Source organism: Aegilops tauschii, chromosome 2 (assembly GCF_002575655.3).
Source record: "Aegilops tauschii subsp. strangulata cultivar AL8/78 chromosome 2, Aet v6.0, whole genome shotgun sequence".
NCBI classification, from domain to species: Eukaryota; Viridiplantae; Streptophyta; class Magnoliopsida; order Poales; family Poaceae; genus Aegilops; species Aegilops tauschii.
Window position 1 is genome coordinate 640833461 of NC_053036.3, and position 24216 is coordinate 640857676.

The following is a 24216-nucleotide window of genomic DNA, read 5'->3' on the forward strand; positions in this document are numbered from 1 at the left end:
AAATGTAGGCGTAATTTATAAAATGTTTCGTCTCATTCGAAGAAATGTGCATGACTTTAAAAAAAATAATCACGTTGTTTCAGAAAATGTGTCATCTCATTAAAACAAATGTTTGTGACAATTAAGAAAAAAGTATTCAAGTGTTTCAAGAATATGTTCATCACACTTTCGAATATGTTTGTACATCGTAAAGAAATATTCATGTAGTTTAGAAAATGTTGCATATCACTAAAAAATGTTCAACAAGTATTTGAAAAATGAATAACAAGTATTTGAAAAAGATTCAAAACATATATTTTGAAAAATATACAGCATATATTTGAAAATATTTCAGGTCTGTACAAAAATGTACAATGTGCGTGTGCATTGAAAATAGTAGGCAGTATTAAAAAATAAATAGTAAGAGATATTTTTTCAAAAGGAAATAGAGAACACACAGAAAATCAGAAAACTAATGTAAACTGAAGAAACTAATAGTTTGTTTTTGAGAAACAAATAAGTGAACTGAAGAAAGAAATAAAATCCAATAAGTAGCCATAAAAGAAAAATAAATAAGTGAATTTTGGAAATCAATAGAGATCAAATATCTAACTTCCTTTACTGGGACGGCCCATTCACCGCACGCCGTAGGCGAGCCAGTGCAACATATTGAACTAGGCTGTAGTCCGCGGCCAGGCCTATTTGTCGTCAGTACCTATTCCTATTGGGATCGCCTACAACGTGTGGGTATCGGCGGGCCTAACAATGTACTTGAGCGCGAGTTGTCTTTTACTGTTTTTTTGTGGGTTTTCCCTCTGTTTGTAGGATGGTTTTATTCGAATTTTCCTAGTATTTTGTTTTCCCTTTCCCTTTTTCTTTATTTCTTTGTTTTTCCTTTTATTTTGATTGATTTTCTTCTTCTTTTTGTTTAACATATATATAATTTTTTATACACATGGTACATTTTTCAGATACATTATTATTGTGGCATCAGCGTGACGATGCAATGTTGTCAGTAGGTGGTCTAGCATTGACTTCCTGGAGGAGACACTTGCATAGGAGTAGGTGCGGCCGGCACATAGCTGCGGAAAATCCTATCTGTCGCAAGGTGCGGCAACTCTAGATTGAACGGACAATCCAAGCGAGGCGAGCGCTCTAGGGTGGGCCGGAACCATTTTAGCATAGCATAGTGCACTGTTTTAACTGGTTTTGGAAACCTTCTCGAAGGTTCCCAACCGGTTTTCTCCTTAACTGTTTTACCTGATTTTTTTTCTTATTCGAGTTTTCTTCTTCTTTTCTACATACGCTTTTTTTATCAGAATCAAGAAATATCGTGATTTCATTAAAATGTTCACAATTTCAAAAATTATTCATGTTTCTCAAAAAAAGTTCGCCAATTTGTCAAAATGTTTGCATTTTCTTATTTTGGATTTTCAAAATAGGTTCCCATTTTTTTTAAAAAAAATTTATTTTTATGAATTTTCTTTTGCAGTTTAAAAAAAAATTCCCATTTAAAAAAAACCAAATTTTTTCATGATTTTTTAAAAATGTTAGCCTTTTCATTTTTTTCATGATTTTAGGAAACTATTTGTGTTTTTGAAAAATGTTTGAAATTTTTAAATGTTGTTCAAACTTTATTAAAAACTTCCGGGGTTGTTTTTTCATGTTTTCAAAAGTGTTTCCTATCTTTACAAAAATGAAATTTTATCAAATTTTCAAAATTAAAAAATATTTCACATTTTTTAAAAAATATTTTGGATTATTTTTCGTTTTCAAACATATTGCTGTTCAAATTGTTCACAATTTTTCACTAAGGGTTTCGAAAATTTTCAGATAGGTGAGCTGGGCTTTTGCACTCTATTAATCGCATCGATGAGTCCGGGCATAATTCAAAAAAAAAAAAAAAAAAACGAGTCTGGGCGTGTGGGGGGTGGCGCCGGCGAGTGGTCGGTTGGTTGGTTGGCTCCTATCGGCTGGATTGGATTGGATTGGATGGGAACTGGCAATTAGGGACGGAGCTGTCGTACGTCAAGTTGGATCGGATGGGTCTCCTCGCTCCGCTGGCCGATCAATGGCGGTCAGCATCTTCTTCCGGCCGGCCGGCCTTATCCACACACATGCACGCGCGACTACGTACATATCCACACAACCACCACCCCGTCCCGTCCCACTGGCCGGCGGCTGGTCCCGAGATATGGCATGGCCAAGCACACAATCTCACTGCCTCTTCAATGCTAAGCACCTGTCAGCGTTGATCATCCATGCATGGCCCATGCGTACGTACTGTAGTACTGTATTAGTTAAGCTCGCGCGTGTTACTCTCAACTGTTCTTTCATCCAACGGTCCATCTCTTTCCTGCATTGAGTGGAAGAGGACAGCCGGTCGTTAACTAATTTGCAGATAATAAGATGGCCAATCGAGTTTCGTTCACTGACGAGCGGGCCCTCAGCACATCTGCAGCGTTGGGACGTGTCGCGCCGTCGAGGCCTATTCGTACGCGCGAGGGCATGAGTCGGTATGGCCAAGTGGCGCCGCCAGCTAACTGCCGCTGCAGACCATGCATGCATGATATGCTCTAGCTGGCCGATGTGCACTGCCGATCGACGCTGGTGCCGCGGTGCTAATATATCGTGGAAGCCGAAAGGGACGTGCATGTGGGTTAATAAATTAACCGGGATACTAGCCAATTGGAGTATCTCAGTGCATGTGACCGGTCAAAGTGTATCTAGCAGAGTATCGCCACTCAATTGGACAGATTGCGCTTTTAGACGATGATGCAATTGCTCTGCTTACTGCTTTATAGAGGCGTCAATAACTGCCACATGTGTGGCATGTAGTAACACCGTCCACATGTTTTTTTACGCTCAAGTTGTCATTCGAAAAAAAAAACAAATATAAACAAAATGGAAACCTGCCATCCAAACAGAAAGTTGCCGTGTACCACAACTAAAGTTGTCATCCTCTTATAACTAAAGTTGCCATCAAGAAATGTGAGGGTGAAATTATTTCGTGCCACACGTGTGGGCCTTATCATTTGGACTTATTAAATACAAACAGGGTTATCCCCGCAAAAAAAATACTACTCCCTCCTATCCAAAACCTTGTGGTGGCTTTAGTCTGAAAAATTTGAACTAAAGCAGAACTAAAGTCACGACACTTTTTTTTTGGTTTAGAGGGAGTAACATGGTTATGCCGGGGATGTCAGCTTACTTGTATGTAGGTTCACAGTGTTTGCTACTCCCCCGATTTCTTTTTATTCATAATAGTCTTAAGGATTTGCTTACTGTAGGCTGGGGTGCATCCATGCATGCCTTTGGTAGCTTTTGCTAGAAATGCATGCGGTATCCATCCCACTTCCCATGACTTTTTTTTTATTTCATCTTTTAATTTCAGTATATTACTCCCTCAGTTCCAAATTATAAGGTGTTCTAGATATATATAGATGCGTTTTGGTGTGTTTGTTCACTCATTTCGGTATGTATGTAGTCCATATTAAAATATCCAAAACATCTTATAATTTGGAACAAAGGCAGTATATCTTTTGAACCGAAAGTCCAAATTAAGTTTTGCTTGCATATTTGTGTTCGTCACGACGAGAAATTTCAAACAAGAGCAATCCTGAATACATTTTGAAAACTTAAAAAAAAAATCTAAGTTCGAAATATCAAAACTTGATAATCATAACATTAAGCTTTACCAAGTTTCATATGCTTTAGGATTTTAGGGTTCTAGGATTTGGGCTCAGGGCTTTAGGGTTTAGGGTTTATGGTTTAGCATTTAAGTTTAAGTTTTGAAACTTGCTAAAATTATCATCGTTCCTATCAAGTTTTAGTAGTTGAAACTTGACCAACCGTCCGATTTGTCTCGCGATCCGCAAAGTTGTTGGATTTCGCATGGGGGCACACCAAGTTTTAAGTTTAAGTTTCTGAAACTTGCAACTTTTTTGTTCACTCGTACCAAGTTTGAAGTTTCAACATTTGAAACTTAACAAAGTTCTAAAAACTCATCAAAAAGTATTCAAAATTGATCTTATTTGAAAGCACTAGAAATACGAATATGCATACAAAAAATAAATTGGAATTTCAATTTAAAGGATATAATAGATTCAAATTTGAAACTCAAAATAAAAAAAACATGAGATGTGGGATGGGTGGGGCCAAGGGCGGATCCAGCCCAGTGGGCCGCCCCGGCCCCCCTTCGTATACTGTAGCAGTTGCTACAGTAATTGTGCCACAATATACAAAGAAAATGGGCCTCATGCCCCCCCCCCCCCCCGGCCTGGGGCCTAGATCCGCCACTGGGTGGGGCTATCAAAAGCTGTGAAAAGTTGCACAACATGGACCACATCTAAGGTAATTAGGGCATGGACAATGTGTAGCCCCAGCCCGGGTGCCCTGTAGGCTAGGCTCAGATGCCACTATAGTAGAAAAGCTATCGCTTGCAGAGGACATATGATTCTTGCAGAAGAGGCGGCTTCCTCGAGCGAAAACGTGATAAGAGGAAGAAAGGGGAGATAGATGGGCATTTCTACATTAAGGAGGAAAATCAAGCAACAAATCAAGGTCACAACCATGGCTAGCGGCGCACACTCGAGGTTGCGGCCATGGGGTTGGTGGCCGGTCCAAACCAAGCAAGCATGCGAGCTTGGCGGTGCAGTCATGGCGGGCACATAGAGCCAGGGAACTTGGCCATGGCCGGAGGTTCAAGCTTGGGGTTCAGATCCATGGTACGCAGCTATCGAGCTTGTCCTCTGCACCAACAAAGATTCACATTCATGCAGAGATGGGGATTTGGAGAAGAAGTGTGGGGAAATTTTGGGAAGAAGATGCTAAGATGGATCGCGCACTGTTATTGTTTGGAGAGAGAGAACGTGTAGGCCCTAGTGAAGTTGTAGCCTCGGGTTTTGCATTGTGGGGTTAGGAATTGAACCTGTTGCCCTTTTCTTTTATGTCTAGGTGGATTCATGGGGCAGCAGTAAGGTGTTGCCTCTGTAGTTCATGCTCTTAAGGGCTAAAGCACATGCAAAGACCAAACCAGCTTTCGGGTCACGTGGCAATCGAGCGGCTGGAAATCTGCATGCCCCCGCACCTTGGTGCTAAAAATCCTCCCGAAATTTCAAGCATCAATCACCTTATCAAGAAGCAACCCAGATCATGGCAGGTTTCATAGGGAAGGGTGGGGCGGGGCGGTGAGACACGTGCGATAATGCCGCTGGCCGCGGGTGGCGGTGACATGCAGTTAGGCCAGTGTCGAAGGGGTGGGTCTTTATATTGGAGGTTGAAAGAGAAGCAGGAGGATGATAAAGACTCGATGTCGATGGAAAAGATTGAGTAGTCGACGAAAATGTGACTAACATAGGAAAGAAAACCATGTAAAAAATTCCTTACTGACGGGGAGGTCGTCAGAGACGGAAACTTGGCGAGGTTTAGAGGGAAAGTCACGTCCTTTAAAACCCGGCGGTGGGGGTTGCTTGGGCATTATAAGTTATTAATTATAGATGCCCTTAAGCATAATCCTAGCACTGAAAATTTCAATATGCTGAAAACTGTTTTTAACACAGTACAAACACAGATGGTCACATACACTCACCTCTGTGAACGCATGCACACATACCCTATTCCTATGAGCACCTCCGAGGTAGGGCTGGTATTGAGATTGCAGGGGTCCGGGGCGAAACTAGACCCCGATGCCCGTTATTATAAACCCATATTTAGACATTTGCGGATATCACATCATTTTTTTCCCACAATATGTAGCTATCTAAAAGATGCATGTGCTTCTTATAGTAGGACCAAAACAATCACATAAGGCAACATGCATACCTCAGCCATCATCCACACATCCAGTGCCACCTTATATATGTTCTTCTTGATAAGATTTTTTTTGTTTTTGCTTTTTGATGAAGCATTAGAACCGTATGCACCCTATAGATAACAGAGGATAATGAGTTAAATTTGATTGACTATATGATAAAAGTGTTAAATAGAAAATTTAGTAAATTCAATATATCACCTGATATCATCCACAGTTCCATAATCATGATTTTATGTCCACTTTGATCTTCAAGATATAAGCTGAAGTCTCCTATAGGGAAGGAACCATCTGAATGGTTTTGAGATCGTTCTTTCTCAGCATCACTACAAAATCACAAAATTGGTCTTTGAGTTAAACACATTAGTTCATGCTTAACACCATGGCTCCAATTTTTTTACCACTAGGGGCAAGTCCAAGAAACCATATAAATATAAAAATCCATGCAATGCTAGAGGATTCAATCAAAAAAAAAAAAAAAGCGAACCGATCCATACCAGAACCTGACAGTGAGTCTACTGGCGTGCTCCTCCTCCGTTGCTGCCCTGCGGCACTACGGTGATTGGAAAATGGCATGGGCGTTGAAGAAAAACGAGACGTGGAGTACCTAGGAGGGCTTCAAGTGTCAAGCCGTCCGTGCGTAGGGCCTGGCCCAGTACCTAGGAGGATGTATGTTGTTTCTCTAGGAGCCCGGCGATTCAAGGAAACAGAACGGCGTACATTATTTTCTTCCTCATCTCGTCGGCACTGCATCCCTGCCTCCTGGGCCATGGCCTACCGTCTCCTGCATACTTGAAAGGAGGTCCCTCTATATTAGCGGACCCAGGGCGGCCGCCTGCCCCTCCCGAGTTACTGAGTTGACACGACATCTTGAAACTGACGAGATAATGACAGATGTTTTAACGAAAACATCTTCTCTCACTGAACAAACATCGATTAACTGATGGTGTCCGTAGGACAATGTGACGTTTCACTTTGCACCATAACTGTACCAAGCAGGCACGTGACCTTGGATCCTCTTCTGCATTGTATGTAATTGTGACCGTACCATCTAGTCCACTCAACCAAATGTACGTGCGTGTATTCTGTTTATTTACTTATATATTTCCATTTTGTTAGGCCCACGTTAAAAAAAAGATTTCTTGTTTCTAAGGATCATTGTTTTGGGATTAGGCAAACATTAACATGTCCATAAAAAATCTGCCAAATTTCGGTTCTTACTGCGAAATCAACTGATGCATCAAGAAGAGATAAAGAACCATATACGTATCATAAATATGTCGTTTATAGTCGTTGCTAGACTAGTGCATATGCAATTAATTTGGTCGACGATCTTCTTTATCAAACACAGTACAATCAAAGTTGATCATATATATGAGCATACACTCACATCTATTAACGCACATACACCCTACCCTTATGAGCACCTTCGTGAGGCCGATCCAACACATCATCTTGATGATCGACGAAGTTGCCATTAGCACTTTCGTAGTCAACGAGAATGTATCCTCTCACTGAACGCACATTGCTCGAAGGCCTGAAATAAATCTAGAAAAATACAAGCACCAATGTCAAGTTAGAACTTAAACTCTGGTGGGCTGAGAATACCACTATTCTTCTAACCATTCAAGCACGGGTTGGATCGCAACTTGGTCGACCTATTAGTAGAATTAGTGATGCAAGAGGGTGCACTTGCATCATGGGCGGCGGCTTGTGGTTTTCTTAACTTTTGATAAACTTGAATTTTCTGCATGTTCAAATTATAGATTAATAGGTGTACGCATCGTTTGATCCATAGGGGGATGATGCTTTGCTTCCCTATTTTTTACCCAAAAAGAAATAGACGAGGGCATATACAGCCCTTTCGCTGACGAGACGAAATCGGGTCAGTGGAGGATTGGAGGGCCCCTGCCCCCGAGAAACCTCCGCGGCGCGAAAAGATCAACTGGAACGCAGGCCGGACCAGGAAAGCCAATTTGACCAGCTAGCAGGCGAGGCGATCGGGTATACTACTCATCTTCTCGATGGATCGAATGATTGGGTCTCGTGCATGCTCCGTCCACCTCGATCTACATCTAGAGATTGGATATTTTCTTTGTGGCTCGCAGGCCGCAGCTCACACCAACGTCATGGTCATCTCGCAGCCCGCGCGGCTGATTTTTGGATGCCGATAACCCTGCCATCGATGCTGATTTCATAGCCTTTCCATCCACGATTCCCGTCTTTCCCAGTTGCAGAGCCGAGAGAACCTTTTCCTTTCTCTCTTTTGCGCGGAGACCATGGAGGGGACTCAAGAAAGATCGATGGGTAGTTGATACCCACGCGCGCACGCATCATAACTGATGCTGGTATGTCTAAAAAAATAAAATAAAAATAAGTTGGTTGCAAGCGGTTACTGCACTTGTGATGTGGATTGGTCAATTCGCAAGATATGCGTCCTCCCTCCAAAATACAAGGTGTATTAGAGCATATACAGCCGGGCACCTCAAACCCGCCTCAAATGCCCGGACAAACAGCCTGGTCAGTGACCTTTCACAAAAAACTGATCTAGACGGGCGTCTCAAACGGGCCTCAAACACCCGGGCAGACCAACACCCTTCATATCCAGTTCAAATGTAGGGCGGATATGGGGGCGCCCGGGCGCGTCCGCCATGTCAGACTGACGATGGGGTCCCACACGGAATCGCCCGGAAAACCGGCGGTCCGACGGACCTCTCCTCCGGTGGGGGTGTAAAAGTCACGTGGCTCCGCTCCGGCTCGCCATCCGAGGCAAAATCTGGCTATTTAACCTGGCCGGCGTCCGCCAAACCCGATCCACATCGACCTCCTCCCTCTCTGCGCCTCCAGCCCGAGCCCATCCACCTATATCCCACTCCGCCGCTCTTCCCACGCCCTCCGGCTTTGCCATGCTTCGGAAAAAGAAGACCACTATGCTATGCTCACGCCGGAGCGCCGGTTCCAGATTGAGTAGGAGATCCGGGCGAGGCGCGCCGCCCGCATCGCTGCCAGCCAGCCTCGAGACTCGCGGGAGTCGGAGGAGCGGGGGAGGAGGAGGAGGAAGAGGAGCAGTAGTCGGCTTTGATGGAGGTGGTGGATCCGGAGGAGGACGAGGCGGAGTAGCCGGAGGAGCTAACGCCGGCTCCGGGCTTCAACATGGAGGACGCGGAGGCGGAGTTCGTGGTCGCCCAAGCGGCCGAGATGGCGGAGCAGCAAACCATCCTGCAGTCCATCCAGGATGAGGCCTATGTGAAGGCCAACCGACAGTTCATCCGACAAGAATTGGCAGCAACCGACGCGCTCTCACGGGGTAGAAGCAGAGATGGAGGCGGAGGCTGACGCAGAGCAGCCGGAGGAGCCGCAGCAGCCAGAGCAGCGGCTGCCGCCCATGTACCATGAGCTCGGCACGACCGACGAGGATTAGGGTAGTATAGGTTACTTGATCTACGTAGTATGTGGATTTCCTCATTTGCATGGTTTTGTATGGATCTAAAGGTCTGTAGTATGAGGTATCCGGATGCAGAGCAACAAATTTGAGGCGTGACCGGTCACTGTCTGTGGATAGGCCCGAGCGCATCCGTGAGCGTTTAAGGGGCCGAATTTGCTGTCCACGACTGTAGATGCGCTTACCTTTTTCAAAATTCAAATATATGCATGTTTCACAATTTTTTTTAGAAAAACTATTAATATCTACAATACCAAATATGTATCATTCGATCCATCGTGAAAAGTATTTTATATCCCATCTAGATGCACCCCTGCTACACCCATGATCGAAAACATAGCAAAACAAATAAACAATCTGAAACTTTGTAGTTTCAATTATGACCAGATGTTTTAGGTGCTTGCAAAATTTGGTGGCCAGATGGTGTTCGACGAGCTTTGTACAGAAAACAATTGTGCTCAAACGTATGTGTACTGTTTGAACAGAATTTGTATTTCATACGTACAACATTTGTTCATAATCAATGTCACTAAGTTTCAGATTATTTTTTGGTTTTTTATATTTGTTTTGATTGTAATGTTTATCCTCGGGTGCACCGAACTTGGGTGTAGCCACCACTTACCCCATGAGCTAGGCCTAGGTAGGTAGGCAGCACTGGCTCAAGTTTCTAAGCTCGCGGGTACTATCATTGTGTGGTTTGATGAATGTTATTGTGCAATTGCGTTTGCAAATTCATGCATCCCAAAAAAAATTGTGTGTAGTCTATACTATATATAGTGTTGAAAAACCAATGCTTCCACTTTCGAAACTGAGGATAAATAAAAATTAATTGGTCAATCGCTTCGAGTTCCGATCCAATAGGCATCAATGTCGTGAGAACTAGAGATGATACCCCGCGCGTTGCTGCGAGAATTGGATGCATTTGTTTTCTATATGATTTGGTAGTATGAAACTTTCGTTTTTGTACTAGCAATATGAGAATAGAAGCTAAGGTACAATTTATTATTATATATTCATAGAATATTTATTGAATATGAGTAGCATGCATGATGCATGTTAATGTGAGTTTTTCCATGCATAATGACAGGGTGAGTTGACATAGTTGCATCTTAAGAGAATTAAATTTAGTGGGGCATGCATGGTGGCATGCTGAGGTGGCATAGTTGCATGTTAAGGAAGTTGAGTTAGTGGGAATCAACTACTTGGTGGACCTACTGATGATGTGGATAGGTTGCATGTCAAGATAAATAAGATAGTGGGAATGTATCTCTTAGGTATATGTATAAGATAACTAATCGTCCCTAGGGACCCCACTTAGTACTACATGGAACTTACATGACAGATTGTCAAAGTCAAGTCCATGAAAGTCTAAGAAATTAGTAATTATCAGCAAATCAAAGAAAAATATACACCTAAAGGGGGGCAAAGCTTCAAAGCCCAAGAGAAAGATGCCTAATAGGTGGGTAATCATGTGGGCTAGTCAATCATGACATGCACCACCGCCTCCTCCTTCCTAATGCTCCATGGACTGCCCGGGTGCCCCTTGTGATCTGGGTAAACGCTCATCTATCTCTCCAAGGATCGTCGTCATTGAAAGGATTGAGATGGGCCCATAGGGGGTGAACAGGGCCAACTACAAAATACTTTGACTATTGGAAAATTTAGGCTATGCGGAATATAAAGTCTGACCTGAAACAATGCTAAGGTGAGATATATACAACCTATATTATTCTTGTGAGGTCAAATGACCAAAGTAAACCACAAGTAAATTAGCTATGGCTATTAGGGATAACCTAAGACCATGGAGACAAAGATGTATCCTGATGTTCACTTCCTTCGAGGGAAGCTAGTCACTGTTGGAGGCGTCGATGTTAGCACAAAGGCACACCACCATGAAGGAGACTCTACCCCTAACTTGGTTAATAGTTTTGCATTAGTCTCTACACTGTAGATGTCTCAATATTGGACAAGTAGACGGGAGGAACCAAACCATGTATCCTCACAGAATCTAATATTGGTTCCACCCCCACTACCCACTTGGAGCCAAATTTGACTGCCATGGCAGCCCACGTGACTCCTTTCTAGAATTGGGATGCGCCTACGTTATGACAACAGAGGGAATTGGGGAAGAAGCAAGATATTTGTTATCTACAACTCCTATCTTACATTTTCCCATCCTAGCCATGTACCTCTTGACTCAGGACCTTAACAAGCAAACATTGAGATCACAAAGGTTAGAGATACCCAACCCCCCAAACTCTTGCCTCATACACACAAGTTGCCAATGAGCTAGATTAATCGGCATATGACCCTCAAAGTCATTCCATAAGCAATTGATCATTTGAGTATATATTGACTTGATTTAGAACTCATTTGGGGAACTTGAAGAAGGGGAGAAAGTATATGGAGACGCCAGCCAAACAAGATTTAATTGAAATAATCCTACCCTTATAGGAAAGGAGTTTGCCTCGCCAGTTAGCTATTCTTCTAAGAATCTTGGCAATTAAAGGTTGAAGATCCGCTTTGGACAACCTATCATGATGGAGTGGACCTCCAAGGTATTTAATAGGGAAGGCTGAAGTAAGACATCCAAAGATAGCAGCAAAAGCTTCAGTCTCTTAGGCATCATTGTTAAGAGGGATCTCACTCTTATGAAAGTTAATTATCATGCCTGACACATGCTCAAAGCAAGTAAGGACCTATTTTAAGTTGGTCGTTAACTCATAATCCCTATCAACAAACATTATAGTACTATGAACAGACTGCATGTTTATAATACCACCAGGAAAAATGAGGTGACACAACCCCCTAATTAAATTGGAGCTAGCAGATTTAGAAAGCATTCTAGCTGTCACACCTACAACTAGATTAAACAACAAAAGGGGAGAGAGGGTCTGCTTGTCTGAAACCTTGAAAAATTAAGAAAAAAAAATCACCTTTCTACATTATTAACTTTTAACCCAACCGAATGATCGTGATGAAATTTTGAGATCCGACTAAGCCACCTACAACGAAAGCCCCCAAGCTCATGCAATTCAGCTAAGAAAATCAAGGTTGACCTATTAAAGGCCTTATCACAGTCTATTTAAAAGAACTACCCCTTTGTCCTGAGATTACACCAAAGAAGCGATTGCTTCATGATCAGTGACAATAGTTTCTAGGACGTACCTCTCTTGGATAAAGGCTAATTGATTTACTAGAAATTAGCTTATCAATGATTAGAACTTTGGTCAAGGTCTTAAAACCGTAGTTAAGACTTATTGGCCTACCTTTTCTATAGTGGTAGCCAATGGCTCTGTAGGTATCATGGCAAGCACGGTAAAATGGATCCTATAGATATCTAGAGTTCGCTCACAAAAATATTTGAACATGGCCATTAAGTCAGACTTAACTAAATCCCGAAAGTGCTGGTAGCTAGAAAAGGAAGGTGACTCCCATTAGGCTTGGCCCCATCAGCATATGACTCAAAGACCGTTTAACCTCTTTTTTAGGAAAAAGGAGCATCAAGCATCCTATTCTCCTCATTATTTAGGAGGTCAACATCCTGGAAAAGGTCATTAGCTGATGAGAAACCTATTCTATCTTCTTCACTAAATAACTTTTTGTAATATTCTAATGCTCTGAAAACATATCATTAGTTTTAGTAACATGACCATCAGGACATTGGAGGGTATCAACCAGCATCTTCCTCCTCTTCTAGTTAGCTAGTGCATGGAAGTAAGTAGTGTTCTTATCACCCTCCTTGATATCCCCATCTCTAGATCTTTTCTAGTCTTAGTTTCTTCTTTTAACCAAAATTTGTTCATCTCTAACCTAATATGTTTCAATCTATCCAAGTCCTCAGGAGGGAGCGCAAAAATTTCAGCTTTGATGTCAAGACTATCATAATCTAGCATCATATCCTTCTTGAGGTTTCTAAATTCGGTCTCTATGTTACAACTCCAACCTTTAATGGCTTTCCTAAGATTCCTAATTTTAATTTTCCAGATACTAATAGAACTTCTACCACTCACATGTTTGTTCCAGGGCATTGGTAACTACAGTACTAAGGTACTCTCTCAATAGCCACCATATTTCAAATTTATTACTGGATCTTTTTGGCAGATGACCAACACTAGAATCCCAGAAGATGGGGTTGCGACTGCCCAGCCTAGGCAAGGCATGTATGGTAGCTAAAGGAAAGAGAGAATCAAGCTCAAATACTCCTTGCGACAGCAAGAAAAAAAATCAAAGACAACACTCCAAATATAATGGGAGTTTAGGTTGCTAGGAAATGCGCGAAACAAATGTTCTATAATTCCCCGCTAGAAGTTCCATTTAATACAACATGTTTAATATTGCGTGAAACAAATGTTCTATAATTCCCCGCTAGAAGTTCCATTTCGTTGGGACTTGAATGACTAGAAATTAGTGGCGTGAAAGGAGATACTCCACAATATTTGCTGATGTTGAGCTAACACAAGAGGGAGACGGATTTCGATGGAACTCGCACCTAGAAATTATTGATTACCTCGATGTATTACGAGTATAAATTAGAGACCAAGATGTTTTTTTGGGGGGTGGGGGGCAACAAAAAAATGCTTGTATTGTTGCTTTTGCCTGGTCAGTGACCTTTCACAAAAAACTGATCTAGACGGGCGTCTCAAACGAGCCTCAAACACCCGGGCAGACCAGCACATTTCATAACCAGTTTAAATGTAGGGCGGATATGGGGGCGCCCGGGTGTGTCCGCCACGTCGGACTAACGACGGGGTCCTGATACGTCTCCATCGTATCTACTTTTCCAAACACTTTTGCCCTTGTTTTGGACTCTAACTTGCATGATTTGAATGGAACTAACCCGGACTGACGATGTTTTCAGTAGAATTGCCATGGTGTTATTTTTGTGCAGAAATAAAAGTTCTCGGAATGACCTGAAACTTCACGGAGAATATTTTTGGAATATATAAAAAATACTGGTGAAAGAATCAAGACTGGGGGCCCACACCCTATCCACGAGGGTGGGGGCACGCCCCCCTGTCTCGTGGGCCCCCTGAGGCTCCACAGACCTCAACTCCAACTCTATATATCACGTTCGAGGAGAAAAAAATCAGAGAGAAGGATTCATCGCGTTTTACGATACGGAGCCGCCGCCAAGCCCTAATCTCTCTCGGGAGGGCTAATCTGGAGTCCATTCGGGGCTCCGGAGAGGGGAATCCGTCGCCGTCGTCATCATGAACCATCCTCCATCGCCAATTTCATGATGCTCACCGCCGTGCGTGAGCAATTCCATCGTAGGCTTGCTGGACAGTGATGGGTTGGATGAGATTTACCATGTAATCGAGTTAGTTTTGTTAGGGTTTGATCCCTAGTATCCATTATGTTCTGAGATTGATGTTGCTATGACTTTGCTATGCTTAATGCTTGTCACTAGGGCCCGAGTGCCATGATTTCAGATCTGAACCTATTATGTTTTCATGAATATATGTGAGTTCTTGATCCTATCTTGCAAGCCAATAGTCACCTATTATGTGTTATGATCCAGCAACCCCGAAGTGACAATAATCGGAACCACTCCCGGTGATGACCGTAGTTTGAGGAGTTCATGTATTCACTAAGTGTTAATGCTTTGGTCCGGTACTCTATTAAAACGAGGCCTTAATATCCCTTAGTTTCTAATAGGACCCCGCTGCCACGGGAGGGTAGGACAAAAGATGTTATGCAAGTTCTTTTCCATAAGCACGTATCACTATATTCGGAATACATGCCTACATTACATTGATGAACTGGAGCTAGTTCTGTGTCACCCTATGTTATAACTGTTGCATGAGGACTCGCATCCGACATAAGTATCCATCACTGATCCATTGCCTACGAGCTTTTCACATATTGATCATTGCTTAGTTACTTTTCCGTTGCCACTGTTACAATTACTACAAAACTGCTACTGTTACTTTTGCCACCGTTACTGTTACTTCCATACTACTTTGCTACTAAATACTTTGTTGCAAATATTAAGTCTTCCAGGTGTGGTTGAATTGACAACTCAACTGCTAATACTTGAGAATATTCTTTGGCTCCCCTTGTGTCGAATCAATAAATTTGGGTTGAATACTCTACCCTCAAAAACTGTTGCGATTCCGTATACTTGTGGGTTATCAAGACTATTTTATGGCGCCGTTGCCGGGGAGCATAGCTCTATTCTTTGAGTCACTTGGGATTTATATCTGTTGATCACTATGAGGAACTTGAAAGACGAAAAAGCCAAGATTTATCCCTCAACTACGAGGGTAGGTAAGGAACTGCCATCTAGCTCTGCACTTGATTCACCTTCTGTTATGAGTAAATTTGCGACACCTACACCTGCTATTGAATCTGATAAGTCGCATGTTATTGATGATGCCACTTCTGCTATGCATGATGCTTATGACGAAACTACTTCTATGCTTGATAATACTGTGACACTAGGTGAATTTCTTGATGAACAACTTGCTAGGGTTAGAGAGAATGAAATTATTGAAACTGATAATATTGATGAAAGTGATGATGAAGATTCTCCCCCTAGATATGAATTGCCTGTTGTGCCTGAGGGTTATGTTATGCATGAAGAAACTGCTAGAGACTTTTTAGCTTGCAATGATAGGTATGATCTTAAGAAACTATTAGCTAAACTGAAAGAAAAATCTTTGAATGCTAGAATGAAATATGACTTGCTTTTGCTACTTCACCTTTCTGTATCTCTGATAAGGATTATGATTTCTCTATCGATCCTGAGATAATTACTTTGGTTGAATCTGATCCTTTTTATGACTATGAATCTGAAACTGTTGTGGCACATTAAATGATATAGCCACCCTGTTCACTAATGATGAGAAAACTCGCTATTACTTTATCCTCAAATTATTTCCGTTCTCATTAAAGGGTGATGCTAAAACATGGTTTAATTCTCTTGATCTTGGTTGTGTGCGTAGTCCCCAGGATATGATTTATTACTTCTCTGCTAAATACTTCCCCGCTCATAAGAAACAAGCTGCCTTAAGGGAAATATATAATTTTGTGCAAATTGAAGAAGAGAGTCTCCCACAAGCTTGGGGGAGGCTTCTCCGGTTACTTAATGCTTTGCCTGATCATCCTCTCAAGAAAAATGAAATACTTGATATCTTTTATAATGGACTAACCGATGCTTCCAGAGACCACCTGGATAGTTGTGCTGGTTGTGTTTTCAAGGAAAGAACTGTTGATCAAGCTGAATTGCTATTGAATAATATGTTGAGTAATGAAAATGATTGGACACTTCCTGAACCAACTCCTAAGCCAACTCCGAAGAAGAGAGGTATTCTATTTCTCAGTCCTGAAGATATGCAAGAGGCAAAGAAATCTATGAAAGAAAAGGGTATTAAAGCTGAAGATGTTAAGAATTTACCACCTATTGAAGAAATACATGGTCTTGATAACCCGACACAGGTAGTAAAGGTAAATTCTCTTTATAGATTTGATGAAGGTGATATCCCTCGTTATGAGTCTGCTAGCCAATGCTTAGATGAGTTTGATAATTTAATAGTTAAACAAGAAGACTTCAATGCTTATGTTGGTAGACAATTGAAACGTAATGCTTATATGATAGAACACTTGAGTGATTATATGTCTAGAGTTAAAGGTGAACTTAAACTCATTAGTAAACATGCTTCTATGGTTACCACTCAAGTAGAACAAGTACTTACAGCTCAGAATGATTTGCTCAATGAATTAAATAATAAGAAAAATGATAATGCTGTTAGAGTTATGACTAGAGGGGGTAAAATGACTCAGGAACCTTTGTATCCTGAGGGCAACCCTAAGAGAATTGAGCAAGATTCTCAGAGAACTAATGTTGATGCACCTAGTCCTTCTAAAAGGAAGAAAAAGAAAAATGATAGGACTTTGCATGCTTCTAGTGAACCTATTGTTGAGACACCTGAGAATCCCAATGATAATTCTATTTCTGATGCTGAAACACAATCTGGTAATGAACATGAACCTAGTGATAATGTTAATGATGATGCTCAACCTAGCAATAACACTGATGTAGAGATTGAACCTGCTGTTGATCTTGATAACCCACAATCAAAGAATCAACGTAATGATAAGAGAGACTTCGTTGCTAGGAAGCACGGTAAAGAAAGAGAACCATGGGTTCAGAAACCTATGCCTTTTCCTCCTAAACCATCCAAGAAAAGGGATGATGAGGATTTTGAGCGCTTTGCTGAAATGATTATACCTATCTTTTTGCGTATGCGTTTGACTGATATGCTTAAAATGAATCCTTAAGCTAAGTATAAGAAAGATATTGTTACAAATAAAAGAAAGATACCGGAAGCTGAAATTTCCACCATGCTTGCCAATTATACTTTTAAAGGTGGAATACCTAAGAAACTAAGAGATCCAGGAGTACCAACTATACCATGCTCCATTAAAACAAACTATGTTAAAACTGCTTTATGTGATCTTGGAGCCGGTGTTAGTGTTATCACTACTAGGAAAATGCTTATACACAGTAGCATAGTAGTAGCGCTGTAAAATAGTAAGCGCTGCTGCTATTTAGCAGTAGCACTCGGGAACTACAAGCGCTGCTAATATGAACATAGCAGTAGCGCTGGACATAGAAAATGCGCTACTACTAAAACTGACAGACCGTTCCAGGTATGCTAGGGATACTAGTAGCGCTCATTGGTAGCAGGCGCTACTACTATTGATCTTAGCAACAACGCTTTTTCCCTTACCATCGCTATTGATATATTCAGTCCCCTCCTAATAAGACCAAAGTTTAGTCCCACCTTGCTCCACGAACATAATTTCTACCACCTTAAATATGGTGCTTCTCAAACCATCACAACCACTTGGTCTTCATTGAACTCTATGTGTAGGATCTGTTGCTGCAATAGGAATCTTCACTGGTTCTTAAACTGGAGAAGATTCCTATTGACAATTTAGATTCTACACAAAAAGATCATTGATGACCAATGTATTTTTGAAAATTTTCACATGCTTAGCGTTAGCAGTAGCGCGTTTTTACATAGAGCGCTACTGCTATTGGTTTTAACAGTAGCGCTTTTTCACAGAAAGCACTACTGCTATAAACCAATAGCAGTAGCGCTTTTTACGAACAAGCGCTACCACTAAGGGCCCTTATCCAAACCGGCCGGCCCGCGCGCGTCACTCTCCCCCTCACACTCTCTCATCGCCTCTGTCGTCCTCGCCGCTGTCACCGCCACCGTCGCCGTCCTCCTCCTCCACCCCAAGGTCGATCCCTCCCTCCTCCTCCTCCCCCTCCTCCTCCCTCTCCAGTGCCGGCGGCCCCCTCCTCCTCCTCCCTCTCCGCCGGCGGTCCCCTCCTCCTCTTCCCTCTCCAGCGGCCTCATCCTCCCCCTCCCCCTCCTCCCTCCTTCCTCCTCTCTCCTCCTCCCCCTCCTGCTCTCTCCTCCTCCTCCTTCCCCTCCTCCTCCCTCCTCCTCCTCCTTCCTCCTCCTCCTGGCCTCCTCCCACCTCCTCCTCCCCCTTTCTGTAAATAGGTTTTAGTTTTTGTTAAATGTAGGTTTTTGTTTTTAGTAAATGTAGGTTTTCGGTATATTTTGTTTTTAGAAAATTTGAATAAGTAATTTGAAAAGAATAAGTAAATGTAGGTATTTTGAATAGAATAGGAAATTTTAGAAATTTTGAATAAGTAAATTTGAATAGAATAAAATATGAAATTAAAAAAATAAGTAAATGTAGGTCTTTTGAATAGAATAGGAAATTTTTAGAAAATTTGAAAAAGTAAATTTGAATAGAATAGGAAATTATAAGTAAATTTGAATAGAATAATTAAATGTAGCTTATGGAGTTTCACTAAGTACTAAGATGACGATAATAATGTTTTTGTTTATATTTTGTTCTTGCAGAAATCAAGGAGCCCCTGCATCATCCCCGCCGCCGTCCGTCGTCACCGACCCCCTCTGACCTCGATCGAGGTGAGACTAGCCACCCCATGTTGTTAATTTAATTTAGGTATTTTAGGTGTTTAATCTTAGAATAATGTAGTATGAACCCTAGTTATGATCGAATCATGTTCAAAATGTAGGTTTTTAATTAGGTGTAGTTAATAGAATTTAGGTGTTTTAGGTGTCACATTTATTTTTATTTTTTAGGTAAAGCGATTATTCTCGCATCGACGTCGATGATGCCTATCCCGCATCCTCATCCTCGACTCGGCGGAGGAGGCCTGGGTGTCCACCGCCCGCGTCGATACCCGTCGTTCGCTACGGTTTTAGCTGTATTAGTGATGTTATATGTATGATACTATTCTAGATCTATTAGTGATAATATTCGATGATGTACGGACGAAAGAGATGGTTAATTTGAATACTAATTTATTTTACGATTTGGTTTTGCTTATTGAATGCTCAAATTGGAAAACTACTCCATCAAGTTTGAATGCTCATATGATGTGGATATAAACATGTATATCTTGTGTTGCTCAAATAGGATATGTGCTTGCCCACGTGGCCGGCCATGTTTGCAGGTTACACCTCCTATAGTGGCCTATGTTTTGCTGGTGTGTTGATTAATTTCCGTTCCGGCAAATTTCAGGCGCTCGATATGTCCTTTTTTAGCAAAGGTCATGCTGGTTTTTTCCGTGAATTCTGGCATGACTTGTGCTAGAATATGTAGGAAATATCGAGTGGCCTGGATTTTCTCAAAAAATAATTAAATGACATTTATAGTACATATATTGAATTGTACAAGTTTAATCTTTGAATTATGAACGTAGGAAATGTCGTCATCGGACGACGAAAGTCTCCCGGGGGAGTGCAGCTGGTGCAACGACGACCATGGTCTGTGCGACAGGCCTCACCTGGACGAAGATCGGCGCTTCAGCATTAAGCTCCAGGAGACCTTCGATGTTGAAACGGTACGCAACGACGACAAGTGTTTTTTTCGTAATTAAGCACGACTTCAAATATTTCAACGTGTAATTTTCATGTTTTACAATTTGACTAGCTTATCCCATGCCATGCAAGATGCTATGTCTTGGAGAGGATGGGTTTTCAAGACCATGAAAGTTTCGAAACAAAGAAAATTCACCTAAGGACTCATCATGGTGTGGATTTTGAAGTAAATATGTACAATTCTCAGAGCGTAACCCATTTTGGTTGCCCAAATTGGGAAGCACTTTGCAAGATGTATGGTTTTTAGGAGGATATGCTTGTCACCATGGATCTTGGTGATCCTGACATCGAGCAAGACAATATGGACATTTGGGTCCTTGTTGACACGCTTCCAATTCTACTGCTATGCGAGTTTCTCAAACATAGTTATTAACTAATTTATATTATTTATTTCAAAATAGTTGACAACTTATCTTTATTTTTCAAACAATGTGCAGAAGATGGTAGAAAAAACCCACTACACCGATGGCTCTGAGTTAACTTATCAGGACAAAAATCATCTGGTCGCATTTTGTACTGACCTTGAGAATTACAATACCTATTATCATACTCCTCCAAATTATGGCCAATATGTGCCACTAGTGCACGTGTTGAACAACAGTAAATTCCATGGAGATGCCCTGGTAAGATCTTTTACTATTACGACATCCGTGCATCTTTTGCATACTTCTAAAACTGAACTACATTGCTACCTACGAAGTTATTACTATGTTTTTCAGCAGAAAATCCCGATGGATTGGGTGCCTCATTTGATGTATCAGAATGGTCGCCTTGATGTTTTGAACATACAGCCAGGTCATCCTACGAGTCTCACCTGTCCATATCGGATTTCCAAAACCGGTGAACACATGGTAATCAAAGAATGGAAAAAATGTATGGACAGTCGTAAGGAGGTTCTTGGAAGCAAGATTGTGCGAAAGGCAAGAATTGGAGACAGGATAATCTCCATTCTCCACAATGGAGAGTCAGGGGCTATCTTGTTCTATGCTATTTTACCTAGGAGAAGGTAGTAGGTCCTAGTTAATAATACTCATGATCATGTGCTAAGAACAACTAAGTAGGATTGGTTAGATGACTATGATGATGATGTGGTATCGAGTAGAAGTTGTATGATCGATGATGATGAGTATGACTTGTTATTATGATACTAATGATGAGTTATTTATTATGATCGATGATGCAAAGTTGTTATATGAGCATGATTACTTATTATATATAACAGTGGGTGAAATGAACCTGGATTAGATTCAAGTGGAGGCAACATGTGGCGCACATCGAAAGTACTACTAATCCATACTAGATCAAGTTTGGATTAGAGTAGTACTTTCGATATGCTCCACATGTTGCCTCCACTTGAATCTACTCCATGTTCGTTTCACCCACTCTTATATATAATAACTAATCATGGTCATAAAATCATGTGATGAAAGTACTGTATATAAAACCACACAATGAAAATAAGCTGTATTTTTAAAAATACAGGAAAATTTAGCAGCAAAGCTTTTTAGAACAAGCGCTACTGCTACTTACAAGTAGCAGTAGCGCTGTCCAAAGGAAAGCGCTACTGCTAACTAGGTATAGCAGTAGCGCTCCCTTTCCAGCGCTACTGCTACTAGTTAGCTGTAGCGCCTGACCCAGCGCTACTGCTATGCATATTTCAAGCGCTACTACTAGGGTTTTCCCTAGTAGTGTATGCCTCTCTCTTTATATCGAAGACTTGATTTGAATAAGTTGACACCTACTGAAAAATCTTTGCAAATGGCCGATAACTCAACTGCTATACCTGTCGGTATTTGTGAGGATGTGCCTGTTGTGGTTGCAAACGTTACTATTCTAACGGACTTTGTTATTCTTGATATCCCCGAGGACGATAGTATGTCGATTATCCTTGGTAGACCCTTTTTGAATACTGCAGGGGCTGTTATTGATTGCAACAAAGGCAATGTCACTTTTCATGTTATTGGTAATGAGCATACAGTACACTTTCCGAGGAAACAACCTCAAGTCCACAGTATCAATTCTATTGGAAAAATTTCAATGATTACTATTTGAGGTTTTATTCTTATTGTTGGGGACTTGCATATCCCCGTTGAGGTAACCTAGTGTTATTTGAAATTTCTCCAGTTTCATGTTATCCGGAAAGAGTTTGTTAACAAGACTTGATCAACCTTGTTAATGGATTCTTTTTGATGAGCATGAGATGGATGAAGTTAGAAAGCACAACTTTCTGTACCCTCATTTTACTTTCTGTTGTTTAGTTTAAATAAAGCAAAAATAGTATTTTCTGTCTGTTTCCTGAATTAACCTTTCAATAAAAAAATACCCCAAAAATAAAAGTTCTCCAAATGCCCAGAAAAAGAAATATGATTTTTTGTAGAATATTTAAGAATATCTGGCACTGGGAACACAACAGAGGGAGCCACCACCTGGCCATGAGGGTCCAGGGCGCGCCCACCCCCCTGGGGCGTGCCCCGTGCCTCGTGGGCCCCATGTGGCCCCCTCCACTTATTCCAGCACCCACAGACTTCGTCTTCCTCCAGAAAAAATCACCACACAGCTCAAACCCGTGGTCTAGCTTGTTTTGCTGCAATTTTCGATCTCCTTGCTCAAAGCTTCACTCACAAAACTGCTTTAGGGGATTGTTCTTCGGTATGTGACTCCTCCAATGGTCCAATTAGTTTTTGTTCTAGTGCTTTATTTATTAAATTTTTTTGCTGCTTAGGTGACCCTGTTCTTGAGCTTGCATGTCAAATTTATATGGTCCCAAGTAGTTCTAATGCATGATATAGTCTCTAGGCACTTGTGGGAGTAGTTGCTATCAATTTTATTGAGTTTGGTTCACTTTTATTTTGAGTTACTAAAAATTTCAGAAATTTTCAGAAAATGATGAAGAGATTATTGAGGGGCTCTATGAGCCAAAGCTCGAAGGATAAGCAAAGTGAAGCGAATAAGAAGCCCAAATATAATCTTCCTCGTACCGCGGAGGTTCGGCCGTGCGAATGGCCTTGTGATGAGCTCTTGAGAGTAGCCAGGATTCATGATGATTTTTATTACTTGGCTGAGAATGCGGGCCTCATCGACTTCCTCCGCGACCAGCGCGAATAGTATCTCCTACTCACTAATATTTTTGTGCAAAATTTTCATTTCCATGCTAGGAGATCACCACCTTCGGTAGATTTTTATTTATATGATGAGTTTAAGGAGATGTCACTTTATGATTTTTGTGCGGTTTGCAAGTTACCTTTTGCGGGTAGCATAGAGGAACCACATCGTAATGATGTGGAGGGGTTTATTGATATAATTGCTATAGGGGGAAACGAGGAAAGTTTCCGATGCAAGAATTACTAGCATACATTTTCCTGTTCTACGTTACTTTGCAATATTTGCTAGTAGATGCTTGATCGGTCGCGGGAACAGTGGAAACCTTAGTGCCCCTGATATTGTTATTTTGCGCCATGCCTTGTTTCGTGATACTACCTTCAGTTTAGGCGCTATTGTTGCTAAACGGTTAAATCTGAACCGTACAAAGGGTCCCATCTTTGGAGGCATCTTTGCTTCGCGCCTTGCTGCACACTTTAACATACCTATCAGGCATTATGAGAAAGAGGAAAAGTTGCTGCCCCCTATTTTTCTAGATTATAAAAGTATGGTAGCACATGATTTTATTGTTAAAGATAAGAAGAAGATGCTTAAGTATAAATTGATATTTGATAAAAATTATTATGAGATTATTACCTTGCTTGCGCCCTCTTTGTTTAACATATTTTCAGGCACGTACCTCATCTTGTCGGAGGCCGTTTATGCATACTGGAGCCTGACACCAGCTCCAGAGCCTGAGCCGGAACCACCACTTGACCCTTATCGACAGTCTATTTATCAGTGGGATCCAAAGGAGATCGCCAACCAATGGCACCCAGATGACATCCCTCCGCACACCGGAGAGGGTCACTTTGATCCATGGGCATAGACCAACTTAGGCCAAAATCCTAAGCTTGGGGGAGTACGTATTTCTCACCGATGTTACATTCATGTTCACACAC